The sequence below is a fragment of the Orbicella franksi genome, chromosome 3, assembly GCF_964199315.1.
Source record: "Orbicella franksi chromosome 3, jaOrbFran1.1, whole genome shotgun sequence".
NCBI lineage: Eukaryota > Metazoa > Cnidaria > Anthozoa > Scleractinia > Merulinidae > Orbicella > Orbicella franksi.
This window is the reverse complement of record NC_138147.1, coordinates 13,552,461-13,560,000: the sequence shown is the minus strand read 5'-3', so window position 1 is coordinate 13,560,000 and position 7,540 is coordinate 13,552,461. Positions and strand designations below refer to the sequence as shown.

At 39.3% G+C, this 7,540-nt stretch overlaps 1 long non-coding RNA gene and 1 pseudogene across 2 annotated transcripts in view; both read right to left on the bottom strand.

Annotated features, from left to right (window-relative positions):
- Positions 1-2,155, bottom strand: part of LOC145481364 (uncharacterized) — a 5,902-nt gene extending 3,747 nt beyond the window's left edge. Inside the window, exon 1 of the long non-coding RNA XR_014048625.1 lies at positions 1,237-2,155. This is a non-coding gene — a long non-coding RNA (uncharacterized LOC145481364). The remainder of the gene's footprint in view (positions 1-1,236) is intronic.
- Positions 1-7,540, bottom strand: part of LOC145481372 (uncharacterized) — a 130,674-nt pseudogene that overhangs the window by 109,749 nt on the left and 13,385 nt on the right. The window lies entirely within an intron of this gene.

The following is a 7,540-nucleotide window of genomic DNA, read 5'->3' as shown; positions in this document are numbered from 1 at the left end:
AACAGTAGTTTCCTTTATTTGCTGCCATTCCATTCCCTTGGCAAGCTCTGAGATGATTAGTTATTACAGTGAGATAATTTTTTTTATTTAATGTTTGAGTGTCAGGGATGGGCTCTTCAAAAGCTTATCTGATTAAACACTATTCCAGGAACAACAAAAAGATGATCGAGGTTATAATTCATTTGTTCAGATATGATCAAAAATGTTTTTCAATTCACAATGTTTTGTGGAGTTTAAAGTTTTACTCAAGGTCAAAAATAGAGTAAACATAAAATACGAACAAGAAATTAAACCTCAGTTGCAAAACCTCTCACTAATTCCTATCTGTGAACATGGATTTAAGGTCGTGTTCTATTGGAATCAACCGTTTCAACCGCAACCGGTTTGTGTTTATACGGTTGACGTTTTTCAGTAGAACCCGGTAACTCTCGGGAATAGTCCTTACGCGAGCTACAATCAAGCGACATAATCATGAAAATGCTTTCTCAACCATTTCAACCTGGTTTTAGGCCGGTTGAAAAAGTTGATGAACCAAACCAACCGAAAACGGTTTTACCCCAATAGAACACGAAAAAACCCAACTAAACCGACCAACCAGAAGCGGTTGATCCCAATGTAGCACGACCTAAAACTGCTGGGCATTTGGTCAGTGGTGTGAAGTCTTGTAACTTATACCCCATCCACACCAACTAAACTAGTTTAACTAAATCAGCTTTAGGTTTTTCAAATTTGTTGATTACGTTTTGCAGTCATTTTGAGAAGACAAATTTCAAACCACCTTGCTACCTTATTTTAATCAAACAGGTTTTTACCTGGTAAAGTTGTGGGGTGTGCATGGTAATTTTTAACAGCAACTAATTTTAACCTTGTTTCGTTAAACCACTATTAAACGTGTTTAACACGTTGGTGTGAACGGGGTAGCAGTTTTTGACAACTCGTCTCAATGAGTTACTTTATCTCTCGCTACGATAACGATTTGCAAGTCATTTGCATCCATGATACCTGGACTTTAAAAGATGTCAATCTATTCAGTTTTCTTGACGAAAAGAAAGACGGTTCTCAGGCTTCAAGAATTAATTCTGTTTTTTTTGGTCAACGATATTTTCAGCTAGCAAGTAAGCTTAAACTGGAGAGCACTTACTACAAAACCGTATGTCATCTGTGCTAAACCTGAGAAGCGAAAACTATGCACGAACAGTCTCAAGTGGCAAAGTTTTAAAGAGTCGTTCTACTAACCTGGCAAACATCGATGAAACAAAGACGTAAACGCCATATTCAAACCGTAATGAAGCTCAACTGAACCTCCAGGATTAAGCATGTGTATCTTGTCTTTAGGTTGTTGTTTCGGCTCAATAATCGTTACCTGGCCGTGGAGCATATCTGCCTTTTTGTACTATCACCATAACCACCAGTTTCACAAGCTTAGGTTTGCGACAGTTTGTCCCTTTCGTTCTGTAAAAACGTCAACGGAGCAAGAACCAACGAAGGTGACGGCGAATAACTCAACTCAAGATGAATAATTATCAGCATCAGCACGTGCACTTTCAATAATTTGCAATGTAGATTTGCGACCCAGAGTAGTTTCGCGCCAAAATCAATTTGTTTGCTGGCAATAATGGTCAGATATGTATTTCTGCACTGCCGGTCTAGCAAACGATGACGAGAAAGGCTTAAACATAGAGACAAAGTTGCATTGAATAATTTGCAATGTATATTTGTGACCCAGAGTAGGTTCCCGCCAAAAGCAATGTGGTCGTTGGCAATAATGGTCAGATATGTATTTCTGCGCTGCCGGTCTAGCAAACGATGACGAGAAAGGCTTAACCATAGAAACAAAGCTGCATTGAATAATTTGCAATGTATATTTGTGATCCAGAGTAGATTCCCGCCAAAAGCAATCTGGTCGTTGGCAATAATGGTCAGATATGTCTTTATGCACTGCCAGTCTAGCAAAAGATGACGAGGAAGGCTTAACCATAGAAAAAACGCTGCTTTGAATAATTTGAAATGTATATTTGTGACCCAGAGTAGTTTCGCGCCAAAAGCAAATTGGTTGTTGGCAGTAATGGTCAGATATGTCTTTCTGCATTGCCAGTCTAGCAAGCGATGACGAGAAAGGCCTGGCCATAGAAACAAAACTGCATTTTGAGATTTGTCCGCCTTATTGTGGATGGGGCCAAAGAACACTTAGTTATTCATGGACTTGAAGTTGAGTTGATAAAGGCCAATTAAGTGGCAGTCTCTCTAAAAGCGGTCCACTGCATTTCTGGTCGGAAAAACTTTTCCCTCAAACTTTTCTCAGTGAACTATCTTGGGTCATGAGTAAATGCAAAGACTTTAGTTTTTGCAAATACTTCAAAATAATTTTTTTAGAGCTCACAACAATCATAGCCGGAAAACGCCTAAATTTGAGTGTTCCAATGACGGAAAATTTCCTAAATTGACAAGCTCGCTGCTCAAAGACCACCAAACGTAACAAAAAATTGTTGCTATCCCTACATTAAGTGATCCTTCAAGGGTAAGAAATGCACGTTACTTTTGATATATTTTGTTTTGGGGGATCCTGAAAATTTATCTATTATCACCCGTTATATCACTTTCTGAAAACCTGCCAAAGTAGCTTGTCTTCGCTGGCATTTATTTCCCAAGTCCAGACCCGGCCGCTCAAAACTCCAACTGAATTCTGCTAACCAAGGGTTAGGAAACATAGAAATGTAAAAATACCTTGCGCTTTTTATCTTTCTTTCCCACAGCGACTTCGAACTTTCTGTGCTTTGTGCGATTCTCACCCTTCATTATGCAAATTAGGTTGTCACGCAAGTTCACATTCAAAACGCTTTAACATTGTTACATTTCACCTTAAGTGTAAAATAAAAACGATTACACAAAAATAAAAATTATTAACGGCTTACGTAGCTGAAAGTGTTGACTTATTTGTTCCCTTGTACCGTGCCGTGAGGAAATCGCTGGGAAATGATGTGGTGGCTCCAAAGTATTATGCAAATTTGGTTGCCTGTAAAACTTGGTCTATATAATCGGGAAACTTTTTCATGTTTTTGAATCTAGCTTTTCTTCTATTGACGATTTAAAAAAGAAATATGTGTAATTCAATATTTGCATGCACTTGGGGTTCTAATACTTAAACATGTAAAATTCAGCTTTTACTATGTGTGAAGGGTTTCTACAATGAATACTGAAATCGACAATTTGTGACCAATGCATTCAATTCAATTAGCTTCTATTCTGTTTATTATCTTCTATTCGGCAACTGAAAGTTGAAAGGCGACATGGTTTAGCTTTGGAGGTTTTCGTGGATTAGTATATCCGTATCATTTATGAGTAAAGTTAAATATTTAGTAACTTGAAATAGTTTGCGCGGCTAGAATTAATATCAAAAAATCAATTTCGGCTTTTTTTATTACCCGTTGAAGCGACCGCCCAACAACAGGAATAGGCAATTTTATAACTAATTTTGGTGGCCTCGTTTAGTATCAATTTTGCAATTTAATTTTGGGGGCATTTTTGGCAAGAAATTTCAGTGCTAGTTGTGTAGTGTTTTGCTAAAGCCTAGCTTACATGATTAAATTTTACCACCGTGTCTGACAAATCAGATTAAACGGATACCTATCTCAAAACAAAATGTCGTGCTTTTTATCGCGCACGTGTACAGACCGTTGTGGGATTCAATAGGAACATCGGGTATCATTAGCTTACTTCAATGCAATGACATCATAGAAAGTCAACTTGCTTCCATCCATTTGTCACGAGAGACCATAACAGAGGGACAGCTTATCTTGGCGAGGGCTGACCTTTTTGATTTAGACGAGTCGCTTGTCGCGCAAATGTCCGTATGCGCCAAGCACAGGCACACGTATGGGAAGTTCTGGCGACCCAGAACAGCCTGTCAATATCCAGCACATCAAGGGCGTCCTGGTAGGAACCAGAAAGCGGCAAAGAGCTGATATTCACTGAATCTTGAAATGGCTAAAGCCATCAAATGTATGGTATTCTTGTTCAAGTCGGCTCAGGTTTGTACAACAAATTGTAACTTTCTTACACACCTTTTGTTACATATCACAGGCGTTAAAACATTTTGTTTTATCCGGCTGTAATGTATTGAAAGCAGTTTCAGAGGTAATAGGGTCACTGCCCCATAGAGAAAAGGTCAAATTAGCTGCCCCTGAGAGGGATCTGAGTTCACATAGCTGTTAGGTCAGGACACCATCACCACAACACAACCCGTCCTCATCCTCGTGTTTACTTTTTGATCATCCTGATTCTCGCTCTTCTGGAGTATAGTAAAACATATGAGAGTCATCTGAGTGATTTGGTTACGAAAACGTTATTAAATAAAGAAGTACTCACTTAGTTAGGAGAACAATAATTGTCCACCAAGTCGATGCTCATTTTGAAGTGTTTTCCAAATGCATCGCAATCCATTATAACCAAAGAGCAAGCAAGGTTGCATTGTAAGACAATGAGTATTGCTAAAGCGAATACACACTGTACGAACCTGTACATATTGGTTGACTTTGCAGTGTCTGGAGCAGATAAGGAGGTAAAATATTTGTGGCTTGTGCAACACAGCTGAGATTACGAAGTCTATGAAGGTCACGATGTTGTCGATTTCAGTTACAGCGTTCTGTCAAGATTTGATATCAATTTTCAAGTTTTAACATCGGCTAAATAGTACGGTTCACTTTAGAAACATCAGCAGAAAATGGAAAGAAAGAATCAAAACACTAGAAAAGTTTTGCAAACTGACCGGTCTATAAACAGGACTAATAGAAGTAATGGACTGTGACTAAATTTGCAAATATTCCGGCCACGTTTTCCTGACTTTTCCACAAAGCGTCTGGAGATCACTGCTAATAATTCAGCAATGTTACCTATTTAAACCGTTTCTGAGTTTTAGTTTTTGTTGGATCCCTGTATCTTAAACGTGGCATGATTAATTAAAACAATGTGAGAGCGTTTTGATTGAAAACAACCTGAATTAGCGTGACAACGTAATTTGCATAATGAAGTGTGAGAATCGCACAAAGCACAGAAAGTTCGAGGTCGCTGTGGGAAAGGAAGATAAAAAGCGCAAGGTATTTTTACATTTCTATGCTTCCCAGCCCTTGTTTAGCAGAATTCAGTTGGAGTTTTGAGCGGCCGGGTCTGGACTTGGGAAATAAATGCCAGCGAAGACAAGCTACTTTGGCAGGTTTTCAGAAAGTGATATAACGGGTGGGGTAATAGATTAATTTTCAGGATCCCCCTAAACAAAATATATCAAAAGTAGCGTGCATTTCTTACCCTTGAAGGATCACTTAATGTAGGGATAATAACAATTTTTTGTTACGTTTGGTGGTCTTTGAGCAGCGAGCTTGTCAATTTAGGAAATTTTCCGTCATTGGAACACTCAAATTTGATTGTGTGAGCTCTAAAAAAATTATTTTGAAGTATTTGCAAAAACTAAAGTCTTTGCATTTACTCATGACCCAAGATAGTTCACTGAGAAAAGTTTGAGGGAAAACTTTTTCCCGACCAGAAATGCAGTGGACCGCTTTTAGAGAGACTGCCACTTAACTACCGTAAATTGCCTAGTACTGCTGGCACTCGGTTTTTTCTCTTAGGGTCAAACAAATGTTTATACTTAAACACGAATGCAAAGAGGTGGTTATGGATGAGTCGACCGGGTTGGGGTAAGACGAGGAAAAAATTGAGTACCGCATCCATGTCTCGCCCCAGTTCTCTCTAGTCTGAAACGACTCGTCTCATACTCCCTGCCTGATTTCTAGAGAAAATTGAACAGACTGTAAGCGGTCTATAAACGACCATGCTAAAGCTGTCTGGCGAAAACATTTTCCTGGGGGAGGTTAAAACACTCTTGAAGGCTCCTGGCGAGCCGATAGCGTGTTTACTTCTTGTCGCCCTTTCTAACCGCTCCTGGAACCCCAGGACGGTGTCACAGCTGACAAGTTTAACATCTTGGCCCTATTTTAGTAAACATAAATCTTCTCCTTCAGGTGCCCAACGTCTTGTTGCAGTCCCAAATCGCTGACAGGGAGTTTAAGTAACCCCGCCGACGCCGCCGAAGACAACGTCGATTAAGAAATGAATTTTTATTTTACATGGGAATCACGCGGTACTCTAAAGTCATTAGGTTTGTTTATCACTGTCAAAACCATCACGCAGCTAAATCTGGAACAAAGCGATAAATTTGAAATACAAATTTAAAAAAATTAGACGTTGTGGTTCACGTTCTACTGACAGCGCAGAATTTGGTCATTTCACGTTGTTGTTTTGCAGAGGGCGGCAAATAAATGTGCCAAAAATTATAACGCACGCACACAGCCATCGTTCTGCTCATTAAGGGAGGTTCCCGTTGCCGTTTTTAAACTCGCTGGTTCTATCCCACTGCACGACAAAGCACAGTTGAAAAAGGGAGATCAATCACGGATGTAAACTGTTTTCTCGGAGAATGAGTGTGGAGTAAAATAGAGGCCATCACTATGGATGATACGTGTATTTCAAATACGAATATTTTTATAACCTTTAATTACATTTACTACAGTTGCCTTAATATTTTCTCCAAATAACACAAGCCGAAACCTGCTTGAAAAGTGTTAAGTAAGAGATTATATCGCCATCCGTAAACATGAGTTGTAAAGTTTAAAGTAAATAAGGTGTCTATTTAACAAACAAGTTTTCCAAATCTGTTCCCTGAAGCTATCGTGCATGAGCGCAACATGGCGGTCATACTCCAAATAATAGGTTGACAGAGACATGCAGCCTTGGTTTACCGTTTACTTCTTTGATATTGGACATCCATGTTATGATCAATTGACACCTGTCAAAACAAGGTATCTGCTGACCAGTATCACGTGACCATATCGCGGGTTCAAGTTTACAGGTCATTGAGGTCATGTGTTGTTTAAAGTTGACCGCTGACCAAGTGCTAGTTTTCGATTGGATCGCGGGCTCATGTCGGCTTAACTTGTTGAAAACAGGGCAGGATTGTTCGGAAGCCGGTTAACGCTAACCCAGGATTAAACGTTAACGGAATTATAACTTTTTCTACTATACAAATGTTTTTTGCTGCTTTGTTTTGTGTATAAAACTCAAAACAGAAGGCCAAACAATATACAGAAAACCTCAAAATTGTACCTTTTTCTGGGTTAGCTTAATCGGGCTCTGAACAACCCAGCCCAGGAGCTACGCTTTTAGGCTGACCTAAATCTATATATTACTCCATCGCTTAACCCTCAGACGTACAAGAACGGAAAAGGGGTGAGGGGGGGGGGTGGGGGGGAAGGTGGCTGCTTTCCTCCCTCAAAGGATTTTCAGAACTTTGAAAAGAGGATTTACTGAACTTCACTCTATGGTAAGTCACATACCGAGTAGAGTACCCTATAGTCAGTGGAAGCATTTATTTAAATAACCAGTTATAACAAGACCAGTGTTTCATGAACAATCATTATACGGCGCGTGCACTTCTTTGTGAACTTGACATTAATCTCAAGTCATCTTTTTACAAGGGATTATTTAAATC